Source organism: Podarcis gaigeae (genome assembly GCF_964106915.1).
Source record: "Podarcis gaigeae genome assembly, chromosome: 12".
NCBI classification, from domain to species: Eukaryota; Metazoa; Chordata; class Lepidosauria; order Squamata; family Lacertidae; genus Podarcis; species Podarcis gaigeae.
Window position 1 is genome coordinate 6,835,507 of NC_139688.1, and position 22,246 is coordinate 6,857,752.

General features: G+C 48.8%; 1 protein-coding gene and 1 long non-coding RNA gene across 8 annotated transcripts in view; both read left to right on the forward strand.

Moving 5' to 3' along the window:
• Positions 1-22,246, forward strand: part of GJC2 (gap junction protein gamma 2) — a 91,930-nt gene that overhangs the window by 40,408 nt on the left and 29,276 nt on the right. Inside the window, exon 1 of one of the 7 annotated variants that reach the window (XM_083704280.1) lies at positions 4,227-4,915. The exons of 3 other annotated variants lie outside the window; for them this stretch is intronic. The gene's annotated coding sequence lies outside the window, so the exon portion shown is untranslated. Of the gene's footprint in view, positions 1-4,226; positions 4,916-17,053; positions 17,171-22,246 lie in introns of those variants that run through there. 3 more of the 7 variants (XM_083704277.1, XM_083704275.1, XM_083704283.1) reach the window with 3 other exon arrangements.
• LOC310827896 overlaps positions 9,812-22,246 on the forward strand; it is a 41,711-nt gene continuing 29,276 nt past the window's right edge. The window contains exon 1 of the long non-coding RNA XR_014556536.1: positions 9,812-10,012. This is a non-coding gene — a long non-coding RNA (uncharacterized lncRNA). The remainder of the gene's footprint in view (positions 10,013-22,246) is intronic.

Here is a 22,246-nt window from a genome sequence, read left to right on the forward strand (position 1 = left end):
TTAAAAAAAAGAAAAGGAAAGAAAAAGAAAGAAAGGCGGAGTAGAAATCTGTTTAAATAAAATAATAAGAATACGGCGAAAAACCTTGCCTAGAACCTGGAGGTCTTGAAAACCGCCCTTCTAAAAATAAAATGAAAATGAAAACAGGGTTTCTCATGTTTCTGCTTAGAGAATAGCTCCTGTGTTTGAAGCTAAATTCCACACAAAACCCTGACACAAGGCATTGTTGAAATTCGCTTCAACGCTTTTAGGTCACCCAAAAGCAGTTTATCAAATATATGCTTTTGTTCATGAGGATGAGTTGCACTATCCGTTTAAAGCACTATTTTACCACTTTAAACAGTCCCAGCTCCCCTACAAAAAAAACCAAACAAACCCGGGAACTGTAGTTTGTTAAGGGTGCTGAAAGTTGTTAGGAGACTGCTTCTCAGAGCTACAGTTCCCAGCACCCTTAACAAACCAAAGTTCCCAGGGTTCTTGTTTGGTGGGGAAGCCATGACTGCTAAAGCAGTGCAGGAGTACTTTAAATGTATAGTGCAGATGTCAAGCATGTTTCATTGGCTTTTGAAAGATCACACCGAGTTGCACAATGATGCTGTTGTGCTCTGTGCCACAATAGGCTATGCTACCATACAGTGTCTTCTTGCATCTGTGCATGGAGTCTGGCCGGTGGAGGTGGCTCCTCTTTCTGAGCGCCTGCCGATCTGACTCCTGCCCAGAGAGCAATTTCAGCGGACCCCTTTTCTGATCTACTTTTATGGCTGCCGTTGTCCTTCCCGTCTAGGACAATGGAGCCGTTTGTTGTTCTGCCTAGTTATTTCCTCTGCGCTCTGCAGGGAGAAACCGTTCAGTCGTGCCCTCTTCAAGGGGGCGACAAATTTCAGCTTCCTTTGCTGAAGCGCTTGCAAGTAGGTGGACAGTATTCGCCTGCTTTGCTTGTCACATCTGCATTGGCCCGAGTGGCACTCTTACATTCCTATAGCAAAGTGGTTTCATCCTGGCAAACATCTGGACATGATGCTGCCTGGAGGCCGCACACAAGCTCCTCTGAGCTTCCTGGAGGAGAACCGGGATGTCAGTGAAATGATAATTGCCAGCATGGAGGCCAGAGAGGCGTGTTGCATGTAGAAACCAGCCTGCTGTAAAGGTAAAGGGACCCCTGACCATTAGGTCCAGTCGCGGATGACTCTGGGGTTGCGGCGCTCATTTCACTTTATTGGCCAAGGGAGCCGGCGTACAGGTTCCGGGTCATGTGACCAGCATGACTAAACCGCTTCTGGTGAACCAGAGCAGCACACGTAAGCACTGTTTACCTTCCCGCCGGAGTGGTACCTATTTATCTACTTGCACTTTGATGTGCTTTCGAACTGCTAGGTTGGCAGGAGCAGGGACCGAGCAACGGGAGCTCACCCCGTCACGGGGATTCGAACCGCCGACCTTCTGATATGCAGGTCCTAGGCTCTGTGGTTTAACCCACAGCGCCACCTGTGTCTCTTGTGTATGAAGGCCAAATTTACATTGCTGCCCCACCCGCTCTGGCCCCTGGCCCCGCCCACCACTCGCAGAAGCAGATGTTTTATCACCACTCTTCTATAGTAGGGTTACCAGACGTCCCTGGTTCCTGGGGACAGTCCTCAGTTTTGCAAATTTGTCCCCGGACAAATTCCATCCCCGGAATGTCCCCGGATTTGCAAATCTGTCCCCGGGAAATGTGGCAGTGGCAGCCTCAGCAGCCCAGAGCCAGCCTGGTAGAACAGTTGGCTCTGGCTGGCTTCAGGAACTCCTCGCTGCCGCCGCCACTGCCAAAGGGGAACCGGGGACGTCCGGCGGTACAGATCTCCTGCCCTCTTCCCCCTTTGGAAGACACGAGTGGGTGGCCATTACCCAGGAGGGACGCAAGGCGCACAGTTTCTCTGCCAGGCAAGGTGCAAAGCCCTTCTTTCACACTCTGTGAAACATAAATGCACAGAGTTTTTTAAAAAAACTGGGCAACAGCTGCCCATCCACAACTCCTGAGCCTGCCCCTATCAGTCAAAACAAAGGGGCGAGGAGAGAGGATATCAGGGGAGGCTTGGGAGTCACGGGTGGGTGGCGCGCCATTGCCGTTTTTTAAAAAAACTCTGCACATTTATGTTTCACAGGGTGCGAAAGAAGGACTTTGCACCTTTATACACTGTGCATGTTTGCTTGGGCCCAGGGTCTTTTGCCTCACCATCCCCACTACTGACTCCCTGTTGCTACTCAGCTTCAAAAATAAAATAAAGTGTCCCTGGATTCATTGAAAAAAATCTGGTAACCGTATTAGGGATTCCCAGATCTGATCCTTATGCAACATGGGGGCTCACGGTCTCGAGCCAAGGGGGGCCATTGCAGTCCATTGACCTCATTCTGTGCACGATGCTCAGCGCATAATGAGCCAGGCCAGAGACTGTGACTTTATAAGACTAGAGGGGCAGGGGCTGGCTTCTACTGAGCTGGTAGCTGCAGTGAATCCTGGGAGCTTCTCAGCCAAAGAAAGAGCCAAGAGTTACTGTATTTTCCACTCCATAAGACACACTTTTTTCTTCCTAAAAAGTAAGGGGAAATGTCTGTGCGAATGTGTGGTCCCTGGAGCCGAATTGCCCAGGGGTGAAAAGCAGATCATGCTTTTTTTTTTTTTTTTGAAAGCGGGAACTGGGTGTTGAAAGGAAGCAGCTGATCGGCAAGCGATCGGGCAGGGAGATAAGGGACGCTACAGATAAAGGAGGCTGCTTGGGAGGGGGGAGGTAAAAGCCCATGGATCCTCAGGATTTTTGCATTGGGTCACCCCAAATTCACCATCTGATCAAATAGCATGTCCATGGCTACAGCCTGCACCACAAAAATCATACATCCACTGTTTCGTTCAGAATATATATTTTTTTCTTGTTTTTCTTCTCTAAAAACTAGGTGCGTCTTATGGGGCCAAAAATACGGTAACTCTTATTGCCGGAGATACTCACACCTGTCTAGAATCTAGGCAGCTGTTCCCAGCTCTGTGCTCTATGGAGCAATTGCAGCAACTGGGGGCCACTCCCCCTCCACCAGTTTATGCACCTTCCCCTGACATAGCCAGAGACTATGCCTGAGCGGAAGCTTCCTCTGCTCTGGGAGACAGTGGTGCAGGGAAGCGAAGGAAAGCACCTGGCCGATCGCTAGCCTCTCCTGCCTCTCCCTCCAGCTCTGGAGCTTCCCCTGCCTCCTGATTCTTGCCTCCTGGCTGGTACAGGTCCCCAGAAACCACTGCCCCCCCCCTCTCCCAAGTCAGACTCCAGGCTCCTTTCCCCCGGTCCACACTCCTCAGAGTCCTGCCAGTCCCTGGACACAGTGCCACCCTCTGGCTGTTTGCAGTAGTGTCGCTGAAGTACAACAGTGAGCTGGTGAGACTTTCTACGTTGACAAGTTCACCACGGTGGCTCAGAATAAGGCAAATGGGACCCGCTTAAAGGTTCCCTGGCTGAAGATCCTTGGAACCTTATCAAGAAAAACTTTGCCGGCACATTTTCAGTCTTTTCTCTCGTCGTGTGGTTTAGAAACTTAGTGTCTTGCCTTCTCATATTCTGCGCCCCAGACTTGTAAGAAAGAACAGTTTTGCAGGATCGCGTGCAGTTGTATCACACACAGGGGAAGAACACAAAGGCTCTTCTTTATTCCACACCCTGCTGTTGTTTCCTCTGCACCATCGCCTGGTGTTCGGAGGTTTTCTGCTTCTGAACATGAAGGTTCGACATACCTATCGCAATCAATAGCTATCGACACACCTCCTTCAAATTTGTCTCAACCTTTTATTTTAATTTTCTTTTTCTTTTAAAAATGGAATCTAATTAGCTGGTGGGTGTTGGGCCATCTTGCAGCAAGACATGCCTTACGTTAATTGAGCATTGTGTGTGGCATATCCCATAACTTAATAAGTTTGTGTGGGGAACGTCCTGCCCTGATTCCCGGATTCTGCGCATACGTGAGCATCAAACGGCGACTCTGGGGTTAAAGCTCAGGGTCTGTGGTCAAAAAGACAATGGGCGCATTCTGCAGTTGCAGCTCGTTCCTCTGCGCATCCCCGCACCGCAGAGAGGAAGATGACTGTCTTTATGCACACACACACACACACACACACACACACCACCTCCAGTGATGTATCAGTTTTGCACCGGCTGCAGACTCTCCAAAGCACACGGCCTCCAGAGATTACGCTTTCAATGGGCCAATTGTGGAGTTCAGATAAAGACTCCCTTGACACGGATGGGCTGTGGCCAAAGGTCCCTGAACAATCTGACCATGGAGCAGAGGGCATAAACTATTTTCTTAGAAAAGGGATGGAGGAAGAATAGGAGCGCATTTGGCAGCTGAAATTTGCTAGCCATCCCAGAACAAAGCGGAACGTTCTGCAAACTTGCCTCTGGTTGCTCAGCTACGATTTGATGCCTGCCTTGCTCTCTCCAGAGCTGCAGGGATGATCCCTGGCCGTAGATCCTGGTGGGAAGGTTTTCTCAGGAGGAGAACTCGTGTTCTGCCATGTTTCCAGATGCTGTTAACATGGACTGGGGATTGTCTAATATAAACATCTGTGAAATTGCCACCACCCGCCCCTGGTCAGAGGATCTGGCTTTGGAGCTTAAGGATTCCAGATGTGCCTGCCTGATGCCAAGCCGAAAACAGAAAGAGGAACCGAGCCGATGAGATGGATGTTCCAGCCGTGGTTAGGTCCTGGTAATTGGGGACTCTGTTTTCCTTTGCGGGGGTCGTTCTTGCCTTAGCGGTGAAGCGTTGCTAGGTTCTCAAATATATATTTGCCATCCGCTGTCCTGCGTGTGCCACTGGCTGCGCTGCAGTCCAGATGCTGCTGAAAGACCGTTTGTCAAATGGAAACTGCAAGAGACAGAAGTTTTGGCAACTCTGAGTAAGTGACTATTCAGATTTGTTAAATACGGGAGGAGGCGAGTGTCTAGCCCTGAGCAGCAGAGACATCTGGGTTCCTTGTTCCTTTTATTATTATTATTATTATTAGGAGGGTCATTTCAGATAGAAAAAGTCTTACATCAATCTTTAAAAGAAGTCCAAGCGCACGGTTCAAAATACAATACGATAATCTTTATTGTCATTGTCCCATGCAGAACAACGAAATTGAAAAAATCTACACCAGACATTCAAAAACCAGCAAGCATGCTATCCCAGCCTGGTTAACCCCCTAAAAACTCTGGTACCCCATAATTAAATACAATATATTCCCACAGAGACTACCTTACACTGTGTTTAAAACCAAAATCGCATTTGGATAGAAACTGTTTCTCAGGCGGCTAGTCCTGGTCTTTATAACCCTGTACTGTACCTTCTTCCAGAAGGCAGAAGCTGAAAGAGATCATTTCCGGGGTGCGCACTATCCTGCGCTATCTCTGCAGCTTTCTTGTGATACCTGGAAGCATAGATTTGATCTAAGGTGGGAAGAGTGCACCCAATTATTCTCTCTGCAATCTGTAATAAATGCTCTTGCAATGTTTGTGTGGCCTGTTCCCAATTAACTATTCACCTTCTGCCCTTCTGACTTTGCAAACCATGTCTTGGATATCGAAGACACAGGCTGCCCTGTGGAATCTGGTCCAAGACAACTTTTATCTCCCTGCCTTGTGAAGCCGGCTCCAGGTTCAAAGGTCACTTGGTGGGGGGCACACTGGCTTTCCCCCTCAAGAATGCTTTGCAGACCACTGCATTGGTTTATCCAAATGCATCAGATGTTTGGGGAAGGGCCATGGCAGAAGGTCACATGTTCAATCCCTGCAATCTCCAGGTGCAGCTTCGAGAGAATGCTGCTTGAAGCCCCAGAGAGCTGCCAGTCAGTGTTGACAATACTGCAGTGGTCCGACTCTTCATAAGGTAGCTCAGAGGGGGTTTTAGGGTAGCACAACCGGTTCAGCCGCGTTGGGTACCATGCCGTAGGGGGGCACCAAAACAATGCTATAGAATGGAGTGCAAGAGGTGGAGGGGTGTGTGTGCCATATTTTGCACAGGGAACCAATTTAATTAGAGAGCACAAAGTCCGCCACTATGTAGCTCCCTATGTTCCTATTGGGACGCGGGTGGCGCTGTGGGTTAGATCAGAAGGTCGGTGGTTCGAATCCCTGCGACGGGGTGAGCTCCCGTTGCTCGGTCCCTGCTCCTGCCAACCAAGCAGTTCGAAAGCACATCAAAGTGCAAGTAGATAAATAGGTACCGTTCCGGCGGGAAGGTAAACGGCGTTTCTGTGCGCTGCTCTGGTTCGCCAGAAGCGGCTTAGTCATGCTGGCCACAAGACCCGGAAGCTGTACGCTGCCTCCCTCGGCCAATAAAGCGAGATGAGCGCCGCAACCCCAGAGTCGGTCACAACTGGACCTAATGGTCAGGGGTCCCTTTACCTTTACCTATGTTCCTATTAGGGCCAAATCTCAGTGAATTACTGTATTTTCTGGCGTATAAGACTACTTTTTAACCCAGGAAAATCTTCTCAAAAGTCGGGGGTCGTCTTATACGCCAGCTACAGAAGCAGCTCCTGCAGCAACTCCCCACCAAAGGATAAAACGACAGCAAATTAAATCAGAGAACACCAAGCTCTCTAGATGAAGCAGAAATACGCTTGAATATTGGCCCCAGAAGCCCCCGGCCACTGGGAAGTGGAGCGGATTTCCGAGCTGCACTGGAGACTGGTTTTTTAAAATTTTTATTTGGTGTGCGTTAGAAGAGGAGTAGTCTTATACAGCGAGTATATCCCAAACTCTATATTTGAACTGGAAAAGTTGGTGAGTCGTCTTATACGCCCAGTCGTCTTATACGCCGGAAAATACAGTAGCACTTCCCTTGAATGCAGACGGTGCCAGATTCAACCCCCAGCACCATCTCAGTCAGCCTAATAGTAGGACTATGTTCCTGCGCATAATCATGCTCGAAACATGAAGCAATAAAAGAAGAACCCCTTTATTCTTCCAGTTATTTTTTTTATTCCTCTTTCTAGGATTTTTGGCTTTCCAACTTGGCAAACCAGTGGGAAGCAGGTCCTGTTTTTGGAGGGATATCTGTTCCAGATGGTTGGATGGGCCGCCCTGGAACGAAACCACTTCCATGTTCACGCGTGTATAAAACCAGGCAAAGCTTTGGCCCGGGAGGAGATTTCGACCTGAGGAATGTGGAGAGAGGCATTTCCCCTTTATAATAATGATAATGATTATTATTATTTTTAAATCCGCATTGTTGTAGCTCCTGATGAGGAGGGAGCTCCGCCAAGGGGAGCCAAAGCAAATATTTGCAGCACGGGCTGAGATTGGCCGAAGGAGGGGTTGCAGGATGCAGGCGTGTGCTCTGATGGCCGTGGAAAGGGATGCTGGCTTCATTCAGCGACTGGTGCTGAGAGTGTGCTAAGGGTCATTGGCAAGAACTGGCTCTCTGCTTCAAGCCCTAACAAGGGGCACACCGCAAAGTGCCTTATTCAGAGCCAGACCATTGGTCCATCTAGCACAGTATTGTTGACACTGACCGGCAGCAGCCCTTGAGGGTGTCAGGCAGGAGATACTGGAGATTGGGCCTGGGGAGAATGGCTGTTTCCTCCTTCCCCTCCATTCACACTCTTGTTGCTTAGCCTGTTCCAGTTCCCCACATCCCAGTATAACTCCCCCGGAGCTAGACTTTCCTAGTTTCAAGAGACAGAGGGCTGTTCCAGACGACCCGTTTCCTGAGTGTTTGTCCTGATTTTCTTGCAGGAAGCTTACTAGGAGGGTAGACTGTGTGCACTCTTGTTCTGATTCATTTAGGGGGTGGTTTATACAGTGGTGTATAATGGGACAGTGGTGTATAACCTGAGGACCTCAGTGGGCAAGAAAGACCACCTGATTTTATCGTGACACCACATGATTGACAAATGGCCACCCCGCAATGGGTGGGGGAATGTAGTAATCTGGCCCACCAGTCCCCTACCCCACCCTGATCTAACCACTACTGTGCTGGTCCCGGAGAGGGGGGGTTGCCGTGCGGTGTGGTCTGAGTCCGGTCCTAGATCGAGGGTATGGAGGCTGTCCATCAAGGGCGAAGCGGGGTCCAAGGCAAGGAGCCGGACGTGGTCAGGAACTCTGGAAGAGCAGGACAGGGTCTGGCAGGAACAGGTTACCAACGATGTTGCTCCTGCAACCTGGGACTGGGCTGACTGGCCTTTATCTCCTCTGAGGCATAGGGCGGCCCCGGTCCACAGGTGACTCGCCTCTCCTGGCCTGGAGGCGAGCACTCCTCCTGCGAGAACTTAGTTCCCTCCGCCTCTCTGCCCTGAGCCTCTGCAGCTCAGGAGAGGCTGGAGGGTTACTGGACCCAGAGGCAACCTCAGCTTCCCCTGACGGGGCTGAGAGTGGAGCACCTGCAGGCAATGAGTCCTCCATCACCTCAGGAGCCAGAGCGGATTCAGCTCGTGTCTGCTCCTGAGGAACCGGCACAGGTGAGGACCCTTCAGGTTCAAGCCCCAGCCCCGGCTCAGCTGGTTCTGGAGGTGGGGAATCCTGTGCAGGCTGGGATTCCTCAGGTTCAGCCTCTGAATCCGATTCCCAGGCCATCACAACTACACTAGTGTAGGACAGCAGGGGTTGAACCTGTGGACTTTGCGCCCAGAGTTGCTCTGCATCTGTAGCGCCATGCTTGCACTCTACCACTGGCTTCCCGTGAAAAATCCAGGTGGAACTGGATTCAACATGAGGTTGACCTCACCCCTTGGCAAAAGCACTGCCATCCTGCTCTTAATTACCCCTTGGCGGTGGCCAAGAGAGGAGTTTCACGAGAGGTGGAAAATTCGAGGATTGAAACAGCAATATTGTGGCCTTTAGGAATGCCTTGTTCATTTCCTGCTCCCTTGCCAGAGCATTAAGATACGGACCGGTAGAGAGCTTCAGACCCTGAATTGCTTGTATATTTGACTCATGGATTTGGGAGCTGAGCTACACCTAGTTCCAGCTATTGAAATGCCGGCAGCCGTCCCTGGCTCACAGGAACTGACCCTTCCATTGTTGGAGGAAGCTGCGATGACATACAGGGTTTATTACCTATTCTTTCTGTCCATGTGTGTGCGCGTTGAGGCTGGAATTCCAGTGGGCTGGGGCAGCTGTCTGGGGATAGGTCGGGAAGACTCGCCTTAGCCGAGGAATGCAAAGGTTAGTTGGGGATGGAGAATGATGAGCTGCCATTTCACCTCCAGGATCTGCTCACCCCAAGTGAAGTCCTGGGGCTGCCAGACCCCCCAAACCCATCTTGCAAAATCGCCCACTGTCTTCCGTGCATTTGCTGGAAAAAAGCAATCGTTCCTCCTGGGTTTTCATGTGCGGTTCCTCAGCGGCCTCCAGTTCAGAGTTTCCCAAACTTGGGTCTCCAGCTGTTTTGGGACTACAGTTCCCATCCTCCCTGACCACTGGTCCTGCTAGCTAGAGATGATGGGAGTTGTAGTCCAAAAACAACTGGAGAACCACGTTCCACATCTGCTTGCCTGCTGGAGGTTCTGGTTCCGCAAGGGAGCTTGTGTTGGGCCTTGGAACCTTCCTTGAATTTCCCTTTGGGGTGACTTGGGTATGCGTTTCATTTTTTAAATCTCAGGGTCCTACACAGAGGCAGAGCTAGTCGCCCAGGGTGAGTGGCGAGCATCCCAGGAGGACGCCGTCCACTGCAAGCGTCCCAGGGGGATGGGGCAACGATGTCACCCCCACTCAGGGATGACACCTGGGACAGACCACCCCCACCTTCCTGCACCGGTGGTCATACCATCTTATTAGGTAAAGGTAAAGGGACCCCGGACCATTAGGTCCAGTTGTGGCTGACTCTGGGGTTGTGACGCTCATCTCGCTTTATTGGCCAAGGGAGCCGGCGTACAGCTTCCGGGTCATGTGGCCAGCATGACTAAGCTGCTTCTGGCGAACCAGAGCAGCACACGGAAACGCTGTTTACCTTCCCGCCAGAGCGGTACCTATTTATCTACTTGCACTTTGACGTGCTTTTGAACTGCTAGGTTGGCAGGAGCAGGGACCGAGCAACGGGAGAAGAAGAAGAAGAAGAGTTTGGATTTGATATCCCGCCTTTCACTCCCCTTCAGGAGTCTCAAAGCGGCTAACAACCTCCTTTCCCTTCCTCCCCCACAACAAACACTCTGTGAGGTGAGTGGGGCTGAGAGACTTCACAGAAGTGTGACTGGCCGAAGGTCACCCAGCAGCTGCATGTGGAGGAGCGGAGACACGAACCCGGTTCCCCAGATTATGTGACTGCTGCTCTTAACCACTACACCACACTGGCTCACCCTGTCGCACGGGGATTTGAACCGCCAACCTTCTGATCGGCAAGTCCTAGGCTCTGTGGTTTAACTCACAGCACCACCCGCGTATCTTATTAGGACCTGGTATAAAGCGGGTTTATACCAGGTCCGTGGTGGATGGTGCCTATGGCTTGCAAAATGACTTAGATTGGGCAAAATTGCATATTAGGACAAATTTGCTGACGAATGTTCACGGGTGCTTTTAAAATTGCAAACTGATGTGAAAATGTGGAGAACTTACAGTAACTTCAGAGCTGAAAAATGAGAAAACTGAAATTGGCAAATTTGCTCACACCTAACCCTAGGCCTGGGACGTGGGTGGCGCTGTGGGTTAAACCACAGAGCCCAGGACTTGCCGATCAGAAGGTCGGCGGTTCGAATCCCTACTACGGGGTGAGCTCCTGTTGCTCAGTCCCTGCTCCTGCCAACCTAGCAGTTTGAAAGCACGTCAAAGTGCAAGTAGATAAATAGGTACCACTCTGGTGGGAAGGTAAACGGCGTTTCTGTGCGCTGCTCTGGTTCGCCAGAAGCGGCTTAGTCATGCTGGCCACATGACCCAGAAGCTGTACGCCGGCTCCCTTGGCCAATAAAGCGAGATGAGCGCTGCAACCCCAGAGTCAGCCATGACTGGACCTAATGGTCAGGGGTCCCTTTACCTTTACCTTTAACCCTAGGCCTGGTCAATTGAGTTTTTGAATGGCCTGCTAACTGTTGCGACTGATACTGCCTTCCCAGGCAGGCAGCCTCACTCCCGTCAGGTTCCTGATTCAAGCTCTGGAGTTCCCGACAGCCAGAGAATTCTGGGGTGGATTTCCATTCACAGGAGGGGTCCATGCTAGAAACAGTGCTAAAATAAATTAGACTTGCCTGCTGCTCCTGGCATCGTTGTTCCATCCTCACAGACTGTCACCTCGTTGTGCCTGCCTTAGGCAGCCAGCTTTGGGCCCTACCTCCGTTTTTTTAATAGGAGTTGGGGGGGGGGTTAAACCCAGATTGAGCACACAACTTCCACCATTCATAGATGCTCGTTCATTCATGAAAATCATGCCACCCCACGAAGGAAGGAAAAACCCAGCGTTGAACCAGGTGGAGGTTTTGTTGCCATGTGGAAGCCGCTGACTCGAACGTTGTTGGAGTTCAGCTCATTTTAATCTTTGTTTTTACAGCTGCTTCTCTCCCCCTCTCCTCTCTTTCGGGGGCTCTTTATTACTCCTCGTTCTCTGGAGTGGCTTGTTAACAGCAAGGTTATATGTGCTCATATTTCTATATTGGGATGAAACGTGCACAACCCAACGCCAGATTCCAGTTGTGGGAGGAAAAAGGACTTGCTTGCGGCCTGGTCTTGTGCAGACGAGGACTACACCACTTCAGACTGCGGCCGAAGGATACTTTATTGTCATTGCGCCACCCCCCCCATTAAATATGCACCCAGATTAAAAACTGTAGTAGAGAGGCATGGGAAACTTTCTTCATCCTGAGAGCCACATTGTCAGGTGTGCGTGCAGGAGACAGGCCCTGTGGCCAATAGGACTTTGCAGGACCTTCCTAAGTTTGTTCTGAAGAAGCAAGGCGTGGCCTCACAGGTGAGGCGGATTGGTAACTCACAGCACCAGGTGGCAAGTGCTAGGAAGGGATATAAAGTCAGCATTTCCCTTCGGCTCTTTGCCACAGCGTTTGGCTTCTTGCTTCCTGATCCTTGCACCTTGACTCCATGACTCCTTGCTTCTCAACCCTCGGACCCTTGGCTTCTTGACTCCCGGCTCTCTGACCCTCGGACTCTTGGCTTCATATCTTCTAGATCCCTGTTCCTGGTCCCACCCTGCCATCTTGCTCCCGGTCCTGACGTCCCCTGCCGAGACTTCGATCACCCGTGATCCGGACCATGACACACATTCCCTTCTGCTCAGTCTTCCAGGGGCCACATGGCCAGTGGTGGCTGAGACCAGAGGCAAAAGTGGAGAGTGCAGCAAATGTTAATTTTGCCTTCATACAGTGGACTTGTTTCTGTGTACATCTGTCAGGAGCCAGCCAGCAGTAAACCAGTTGGAGTTAACTCTTTATCTTTAGGATCTGCACAGGAGTGTCAGGAATAATGAACACAGCAACTCATCTCCGGTAGGTCTTGCAGTTGCTGAGGCTGAAGGTCCCCGGCTCCCCACAGCTGCCTAAGTCCCCTCCTCTCCAGGGTTTTCCCCAAGCAATCTGAGACTGAGCCTGCATGAAGCAAACATATCTGCCCTTTTCATGCCTCTCCTGGTTCTGGGAGACCAGTGGGGAGGGGAGGTTCTCGCAGCAGGAGGGGGAGACACCTGCGACTCTTCACCAGCCTGACTCATCTCTGCCTTGTCTTCCTCTCCGGCCTTAGCTTCTGTCTCTGATTCTGGGCTTCTCTCTGCCCCAGACACTTCCAGCTCACTAAGCCCTGTTACCTCTTCAGCTTCCAACACCTTCTCTTACTTGTTTTCTCCCTATGACCGCTCGTCGTCACCCCACCACTGCTCCCCGGGCTGTGAGCCTTCTTGCCTTGGGGTTCCCCAGCTGGTTCCTCCCACTATTCCTCTGTGTTCAACCTGTCTGTGATATCACTTTTGTTTAACCTCTGTCCAAGCAAAGAATAATAATAATTTATTATTTATACCCCGCCCATCTGGCTGGGTTTCCACAGCCACTCTGGGTGGCTTCCAACAGAACACTAAAATACAATAACCTATTAAACATTAAAAGCTTCCCTAAACAGGGCTGCCTTCAGATGTCTTCTAAAAGTTTGGTAGTTATTTTTCTCTTTGACGTCTGGTGGGAGGGCGTTCCACAGGGCAGGTGCCACTACCGAGAAGGCCCTCTGCCTGGTTCCCTGTAACTTGACTTCTCGCAGCGAGGGAACCGCCAGAAGGCCCTCGGCGCTGGACCTCAGTGTCTGGGCTGAATGATGGAGGTGGAGACGCTCCTTCAGGTATACTGAACCGAGGCTGAAGCACGTCCAGAATTCAAGGACCCCCTCTAGCCAGGCCAAAACACTCAAGGAGGGTGTGAGGGAGGGCTGCTGAAGAGTGTGGCCTGGGGAGAAGGTGTGTGGCCAGAGGGCAGGGCCCAAGGCCAGAGAGAGAGACTCTGAGGGCCACACATGATCCCTGAGATCTCCCACTCCTGGTGTAGCCATTTCTGAGCTACCTAGAACAATGGTGCAAGGCAGCTTCCTTTATGGGGGATTATATTGCAACGAGACAGGACTGACCATCCAGGCCTCAGCTATTTCCACACTCTCAGAAAATACAAAATGTGGATCAAGTCTTAGTCTAGGATCTGGGAGACTAGAGGGAAAACTCCGCTCAGCCATGAAACTCACTGGGTGACCTTGGTCTCTATGTCTCTATGTCACAGGGCTGTTGTGAGGATAAAATGGGTTGGGAGGGGGGGAGGAGGAGAACCCCCCCTTGAACTCCTCAGAGGAAAATGGGCTGTAACCAGAACAGGCATGTGAAATGCTAATGTGCTTTGTTTGGACGGCAGCTTTATCTTTTTTTTTTTTTTAAAAAAAACTTTTTAATTCAAAATTAAAACAAAACATTAACCAGAAACATATCATCCTTATTTCCCCCCCCCCATTTTTCCTCCCTCCCCCCATCCTCCCACACAAAACCCACCCACCCCCACCACCGGCTTTCCTCAGTTCCAGTCTTTGGTTTCTCTAAGAATGCTGTTTTCTGCATGTTACACAGTTGTATAGATCTTCAATCTATTTAGCTGATTGTCATCAATAGAAAAGTTTGTGAATGTTTATTCAAAGCCAGCCAAGGAGTCCAGTTCTCTTTGTTGCATCTTCAGATACTTTGTAAAGGGTTCCCATTCATCCTTAAAGTCACAGTTATCCTTGTCCCGTAGCTTGTATGTCAGTTTTGCCAGTTCTGCATAGTCCGTCAATTTTTCTTGCCATGATTCTTTAGTTGGGGTTTCTTCAGCCTTCCATCCTTGTGCTACCAGAACTCTCACAGCCGTTGTCGCATACATGAAGATGTTTTTCAGTTCTTTTGGCAGATCTTTCCCTACAATCCCTAACAAAAATGCTTCAGGTTTTTTAACAAATGTTAAATGAAACATTTTCTTCAATTCATTATCCAGTGGTGCCTCGCAAGACGAAATTAATCCGTTCCGTGAGGCTCTTTGTATAGCGGTTTTTTCGTCTTGCGAAGCAAGCACATTGACAGCTTAGCGGATTAGCGATTTAGCAGTTTAGCGGCTTTTAGCGGATCAGCTGATAAGCGGCTTAGCGGCTTAGGAAAAGGGGGGAGAAAGGGGGGGAAACCCGCAGGAACTCGCAAGACATTTCGTCTTGCGAAGCAAGCGCATAGGGAAATTCGTTTTGCGAAGCGCCTCCAAAACGGAAAAACCTTTCGTCTAGCGGGTTTTCCGTCTTGTGAGGCGTTCGTCTTGCGGGGCACCACTGTATATCATTTCCCAAATTTTTTTAATTACATTACAATCCCACCACATATGGTAAAATGTCCCTTCCTTTTCCTTACACTTCCAACATATATTTGAACTAGTTTTGTACATTTCCCCCCTAACTGCACTGGTGTCGTATACCATCTTTACATCATCTTCTTGTAATTCTCCTTCAATCTGTAAATTTTAAATCAGTTTTCCATAATTTCCCCCAATCTTCCATCATAATGTTGTGGCCTACAAATGGCAGCTTTATCTATTTTTTAATGGAGACTTGAGCAGGTTTCTTGGGATCTGATCAGCGCCTGGGAGCAAAGTCCAGAGAGACCACAAGCTGGACCTCACCATCATTGTGTGGGTCCAGGGCTGCAGCACAGGCTGAAAAGGTTCCCTCCCCCCTGACTTGCAGCAGCTCTCCAGGGTTTCTTTCTTTCTTTTTGAAATAATTTTTTTTAAAAAAATAATATTTATTAAGTTTTCAACAAGAAAAAGGTTACAAAACAGTAAAAGGAAAACACAAAAAATACAAAAACCAAAAGTAGACATAAAAAGAAAAAAGAAAAAAAAAGAGAGAATCCCTCTTTCTGGTATCTTACCACTCATTTACTTATTTTCATGACTTCCTCACACCTTCCTTTTTTGTATTCCATTTAAAAATTTGTTCAGCAAATCCGTACCCTCTTAGTTTACCCTTAATTGTTTATCCTCACATATTATAACTTCAAATTTTTGTCTAATCAATCCATTCTTACATATTCTTATTTTGCCTTATTACTAGAACCACTTCGTTTCATTCCAACGTCATTAACATTCAATAATTTTACAGTATTTCTGTAGATAGATTTTAAATTTCTTCCAATCTTCTTCCACCAACTCTTCTCCCTGGTCTCGGATTCTGCCAGTCATTTCCGCTTTTTGAAATAATTTTTATTTGATTTTTAAAATATAAAATTATAACAATACGACCATACATATCCACATTTATAGATTCCTCCAAATTTCTGGACTTCCCACCTTCCCCTCTGTGGGTCCTATTATTAAACCTTTTCTACTGCATCTTTTTCACTAGTCCATATTTTATATAAATCCATTATCTCCATAGTACTTGCTAAATCACAAGTGTTATTGCAATCCTGCTAATGTTTTCATCTGCTTACAGTGGTCCCTAAGATAAATTATAAATTTCCCCCATTCTTTGTTAAAGTTTTGGTTCCTGAGCTTTCCAGTCGTTTTGCCATTTCGGCATAGTCCAACCATTTAATTTGCCATTCTTCTCTGCTAGATACTTTGCCTTCTTTCCATCCCTGGGCTAATAGCATCCAGGCAGCTGCTGTTGCATACTAAAAAGTATTTTCTGCTCCTTTTGAATATCAGCACCTACAATTCCTAATAAAAAGGCTTCTGGTCCCATCCCCCCCAATAAACATTATTTTAAACTTTTTTTCATTCCCTTATATATCATTTCCCAGAATGCTTTTATTACCTTACATAGGATAAAAGGTGCCTTCTTTTTCTTTACATTTCCAGTAGATTTTAGTACCTGCCTTATACATTTTCGCTAACTTAAAGGCAAAGGGACCCCTGACCATTAGGTCCAGTCGTGGCCGACTCTGGGGTTGCAGCGCTCATCTCGCTTCCCTGGCCGAGGGAAAGCTTCCAGATCATGTGGCCAGCATGACTAAGCCGCTTCTGGTGAACCAGAGCAGCGCACGGAAACGCCGTTTACCTTCCCACCGGAGTGGTACCTATTTATCTACTTGCACTTTGACATGCTTTCGAACTGCTAGGTTGGCACGAGCTGGGACCGAGCAACGGGAGCTCACCCTGTCGCGGGGATTCGAACCGCTGACCTTCTGATCGGCAAATCCTAGGCTCTGTGGTTTAACCCACAGTGCTACCTGCGTCCCCTATTCGCTAACTTACTAGGAGTCAAATATCACCAGTACATCTTTTTCATATAGTTTTCTTTCAACGTACAGCATGGCGAGAATTTCAGGTCAGTTTTCCATAACCTTTCCCAATCTGAAAATTCCAGCTCTCCAGGGTTTCAGGCAGCGACACCCCCGGCCCTACCTGGAGGCACCAGGGAACGAACCTGGGACCTATTTGCCTGCAAGGAAACCGTCAGTCGTCCACACCTGGGAGCGGTGATGGACAAGGGCCCCCCTCCTGCCTGCCTGCACGAACAGAGCCAGCTCTCCTGGGTCTCATTTGGAGGGGTGGGGGGTGGAGATTGGAGACACCTATGTAAACACTTCCAGGAAGCCACTCCAGCTCACTTTCTCCAGCATCCTGCTGCCGCTGGCACATCAGCCTTGTTACCATCCAGCTGTGAGCGAGCGGGACCTGAGCTTCGGAAGAAGAGGCGTCTCTCCTGCTCTGCTCAGAGCTGCCTGCCCCACCAGCTCTCTGGAAAAGGTACTGGGGCTTCAGCAAGGAGCAAATGCATTTCTAAAAGCTATTTTCTTCTCAATGCAAGCTTAGGGAATGCTTGTTTTCGGGAATAATCATGCCAATGCTAATAATCCCTAAGCTTGAGTGGGAAAGAAAATACCGTATTTTTTGCTCTATTAGACGCACTTTTTCTCTCCCAAAAAGTAAGGGGAAATGTGTGCGTCTTATGGAGCGAAATCAGGCTGCGCAGCTATCCCAGAAGCCAGAACAGCAAGAGGGATCGCTGCTTTCACTGTGCAGCAATCCCTCTTCCTCTTCTGGCTTCTGAGATTCAGAATAATTTTTTTTTTCCTGTTTTCCTCCTCCAAAAACTAGGTGCGTCTTGTGGTCTGGTGTGTCTTATAGAGCAAAAAAATACGGTAATTCTGAATAAGTTCTCTTTGCATGTCTGCAGCCCACTGAAACCTTCCTGCTCCTGATTATATGATTTATTTATTTTCCCTTGAAGTCTGAGATTTGAAGGAGTTTTTATGAACTTTGTTTCCCATAAATTACAGTTTTGAGGAGGAAATTCTGGGTGTGTGCGCACCTGATTGTGCATATATAATGCATGTGCGCATTCAAACACACACATATATTGAATGAGATTTGATGCACAGTCTTACTGATAGTGAGAGCTGCTCAACTGCGAAACAGACTGTCATTATTAGTGATTAGTTATTGAATTTTTCTACCACCCTTCTGAGGATCACGGGGCAGAGATTGGATGGCTGTCTTTCAAGGATTTTCCAGCAGTGAAGTGATTCTTGCATTGCAGGGAGTTAGACCAGATGACTTGCGGGATTCCTTCCAATTCTACAAATATATGATTCTATTATTATTATTATTATTGTTATTATTGTTGTTGTTGTTGTTATTATTATTATTAGCTTGCTTATGCTGGGAATGAAGATTAACAAAAGGCTTGCAGTATTTTAAAAACAGTCTAATCATTAATTTTGGGGCTTATAAACTATGAAGAATGGATTTATTTTTTAATTTACTGCGGACACAACAGTTTTCTGTGTTAGAAACAGGTGTTGATTGCAAACATGGAGGGGGATGATTATATATATTTATATATAATTCAGGCGATATGGTATAACTTGAAGCTAACATGGTGCTACAGATGATTGTATTGCTAATTATTCACACATTGTGCAAGACATATGCAGTTATTCGGGCTCTGCAGGCAGATATAGCCATCTAGGTGTGTTTTGGGTGGGGCTGCCCTTGAATTGAGTTGATCCAGAAGGTGATTGTGAGGTTTTGTCTGCGGCCAGCAAGTTGGCTCAAATTACACCAAGCCACACTTTGCCAATTCCGCTGGATGCTGGTCTGCTTCTGATGGCCAGCTTTTAAAGCTGACCCCCAGTTTGTGGGCCCAGTTTGAGAGCCAGTGTGGTGTAGTGGTTAAGAGTGGTGGACTCGTAATCTGGGGAACCGGGTTCGATTCCCTGCTCCTCCACATGCAGCTGCTGGGCTAGTCACACTTCTTTGTAGTCTCTCTGCCTCACTCACCTCACAGGGTGTTTGTTGTGGGGGAAGAAGGGAAAGGAGAATGCTAGCTGCTTTGAGACTCCTTAGGGTAGTGATAAAGGGGGATATCAAATCCAAACTCCTCTTCTTCTTCAATCCCACTCTCCATCAAGCAAATTATTCTGACCCGTGAAGACGATGCCGATTTTGGCGGTGGCAAAAACATTTACAAAATGATAGAAGGTACAGCGCTGTGGGGGTGGGCAGAGCTCAGTGCCAAAATGTGGGCGCAAATTGCCACCTCTCCGGTAATCAGATCGATCCATTTGGCAATAATCCTCCCTCCTTAAGTGCTCTGCAGAGATCAGGCAAGCAGAGGGTTGTGTGCCTCTGTGTGTGCATCTTTTGTCTGTGCTTATATGTTTTGTTGTTGTTGTTGTTGTTTAGTCATTTAGTCGTGTCCGACTCTTCGTGACCCCATGGACCAGAGCATGCCAGGTGCTCCTGTCTTCCACTGCCTCCTGCAGCTTGGTCAAACTCATGCTGGTAGCTTCGAGAACACTGTCCAACCATCTCGTCCTCTGCTGTCCTCTTCTCCTTGTGCCCTCCATCTTTCCCAACATCAGGGTCTTTTCCAGGGAGTCTTCTCTTCTCATGAGGTGGCCAAAGTCTTGGAGCCTCAGCTTCAGGATCTGTCCTTCCAGTGAGCACTCAGGGCTGATTTCCTTCAGAATGGAGAGGTTTGATCTTCTTGCAGTCCATGGGACTCTCAAGAGTCTCCTCCAGCACCATAATTCAAAACCATCCATTCTTCGGCGATCAGCCTTCTTTATGGTCCAGCTCTCACTTCCATACATCACTGCTGGGAAAACCATAGCTTTTACTATACGGACCTTATATGTTTATTTTATTTTATTACCACATTCACACCCCACCCTTTTCTCCTAAGGAGCTTTTCTCCTCCCAGCTCCATTTCATCCTCACAACAACCCTGTAGGGTAGGTTAAGCTGAGAATTACTTACTGCTCCCCAAGGTCACTTGCTGAGTGGGGATTTGAACCCTGATCTCCCAGGTCCTAGTCCAGCACTCTAACCACTGCTCCACAATGACTCTCCTGCACTTAAAAATGCATTGACATCCCCCTTCCCTGCCATGTGGCCTCTGGAGGCTTGACCAAAGGTAAATAAATACAGCTCAAGAGCCAGAAAAGATAAGCTCTGCTGACTCCAGGCGACCCTAATTTTGCCCAGCTGATCATCGGACCTTACAAAGCGTTGGGCATGGAACTATGCAAGCCCTGACAATCAGCTGGTAGTAGGGCATGCACAATTTGCAGGTGTTGAACCGGGAGTGATGGGCTTCTTGCATGCAGAACATAAACAGCGGTACCTCTGGTTACATACTTAATTTGTTCCGGAGGTCCGTTCTTAACCTGAAACTGTTCTTAACCGGAAGCACCACTGTAGCTAACACAGCCTCCCCGCTGCTGCCGTGCGATTTCTGTTCTCATCCTGAAGCAAAGTTCTTAACCCGAGGTACTATTTCTGGGTTAGTGGAGTCTGTAACCTGAAGCGTCTGTAACCTGAGGTACCACTGTACTGTTCCACAGTGGACTTCCACTGGGGGGAGCCACTACACCAGCTGCCCAGCAGGCGAGCCACTGTTGTTTACCAGGACAGGGAGGGGTAAGGTAGCAAGGAGGTTGACAGGGTGCAAATGCAACAGCAGAACCCATCCAGCACTCACACTGACCTCCTCACTGTTCTCCCAGTAAGCTGCGATGCTAGAGTGGTGTCTCTGCTCGCCCGGGGACCTGCTTCTGCACACAGGAAACACACGAACAGCACACACGTGCAATGTGTGCTCGTGCTGGACACATACATATCGGCACACGCCTCTCTCACACATGTTGTTGTTGTTTAGCCATTTAGTCATGTCCGACTCTTTGTGACCCCCTGGACCAGAGCACGCCAGGCCCTCCTGTCTTCCACTGCCTCCCGCAGTTTGGTCAAACTCATGTTTGTAGCTTCCAGAACACTGTCCCACCATCTCGTCCTCTGTCGTCCCCTTCTCCTTGTGCCCTCCATCTTTCCCAACATCAGGGTCTTTTCCAGGGAGTCTTCTCTTCTCATGGGGTGGCCAAAGTATTGGAGCCTCAGCTTCAGGATCTGTCCTTCCAGTGAGCACTCAGGACTGATTTCCTTCAGAATGGAGAGGTTTGATCTTCTTGCAGTCCATGGGACTCTCAAGAGTCTCCTCCAGCACCAGAATTCAAAAGCATCCATTCTTCGGCTTTTGAATTATGGTGCTGGAACTTGATCTTGACTCAGAATCGGCACATCAAGCTCATGAGCTTTCTGGCTGGACCACTGCTTGAAGCAGACTTCTGCAATTGCTCCCATTTAAAAAAAAAACAACATTGTTTGCTAAATGGTGTTTGCTGCAATTTCTTCACTGGTTCACATGGTGCATAGACCCTGCAGTAGAAGCGCCTTGAAGCTCTTGATCATCTAAATTCACCTGGAACTGCACCGGATGGATGACGCCTGAGCTGGTGATGTAACCGGCAGGTTTGCTCCGGATTCTGTTCCCTCCACGAAACATTTGGGAACAAATGCGCTCTCGGGAATGCACGGTGGACACCTGGCTGATCTCCTTTCCCACCGTGCAAAGTGGGCAGGTTTGCAAAGGCCAGGGACCAGAGAGGTCCCTTCCTTTTCGTTGTTGTTGCAAAAGCTACCTTCCGAAAGGGGCTGGCTTCCCTTTCCCGCCGGTGCTCTTGCTGCACAGATCTTTCCATGGCTTTGTTCTCTTTACACCTCTGCTTCCTTTTCTCACTGGCTGCCCAGAGCCCTGGTCCAGCAGCCATGACCCTTGGCCACCCCCCCCTTTGCACAGGTGGCGAAAAAGACACCCCCTCTCTCTCATTGAACAGTGCCAGCCCCTCCCTTTCCCCTCGGCCCATTGTCTTTCCTTTCCCCTCTTTTTCTCGCTATTATAAAGGCTTTCTCGCCTTTGAACTCCAAGCGGAGCCCTTTTTTGCATGTGAATATGGAAGGTGGAGCGGACGGCAGTTCTGCGTGGACTTTGGCAAGGACTACAAGGGGGGGGGAATCCCGTTTCCTTCCATTCAGAAAGGGATTCCAGTTATATGGTCTCTGGCTCCACTTCATTTGAAAAAGAGGGGGATATGGTCAAATGAAAATATGGGAAACATGATTGCTTCCTGTTATGAAGGTTTCAGGAGCTGTGATGGATGCTTCAGAGAGAGAGACCCAGAACCAGCCCTTGTTCCAACAGCTCCCCAATGGCTCTACATCTCCTCAATGATCCCTATAATCTCAGGAAAGGGAAGCAAATAGCAAAGCAGCTAATTAATTGACATCGCCTCTTACCAGAAGGCCGCAGACATTTTTATCCCAGCTCTGCTGTTTTTGGAGAGAGAAGAGACGAAAAGGAGAGGGGAACTTTTAAAGAGCGTGCCAAGGCCGTCACCATCAATGCGCCCAGAATCTTCCTTCATGTCCTGTTTTCCTCTCTCACTGTGCTTTGAGGTGTGCTGATGTGCTGGAAAGGAATGT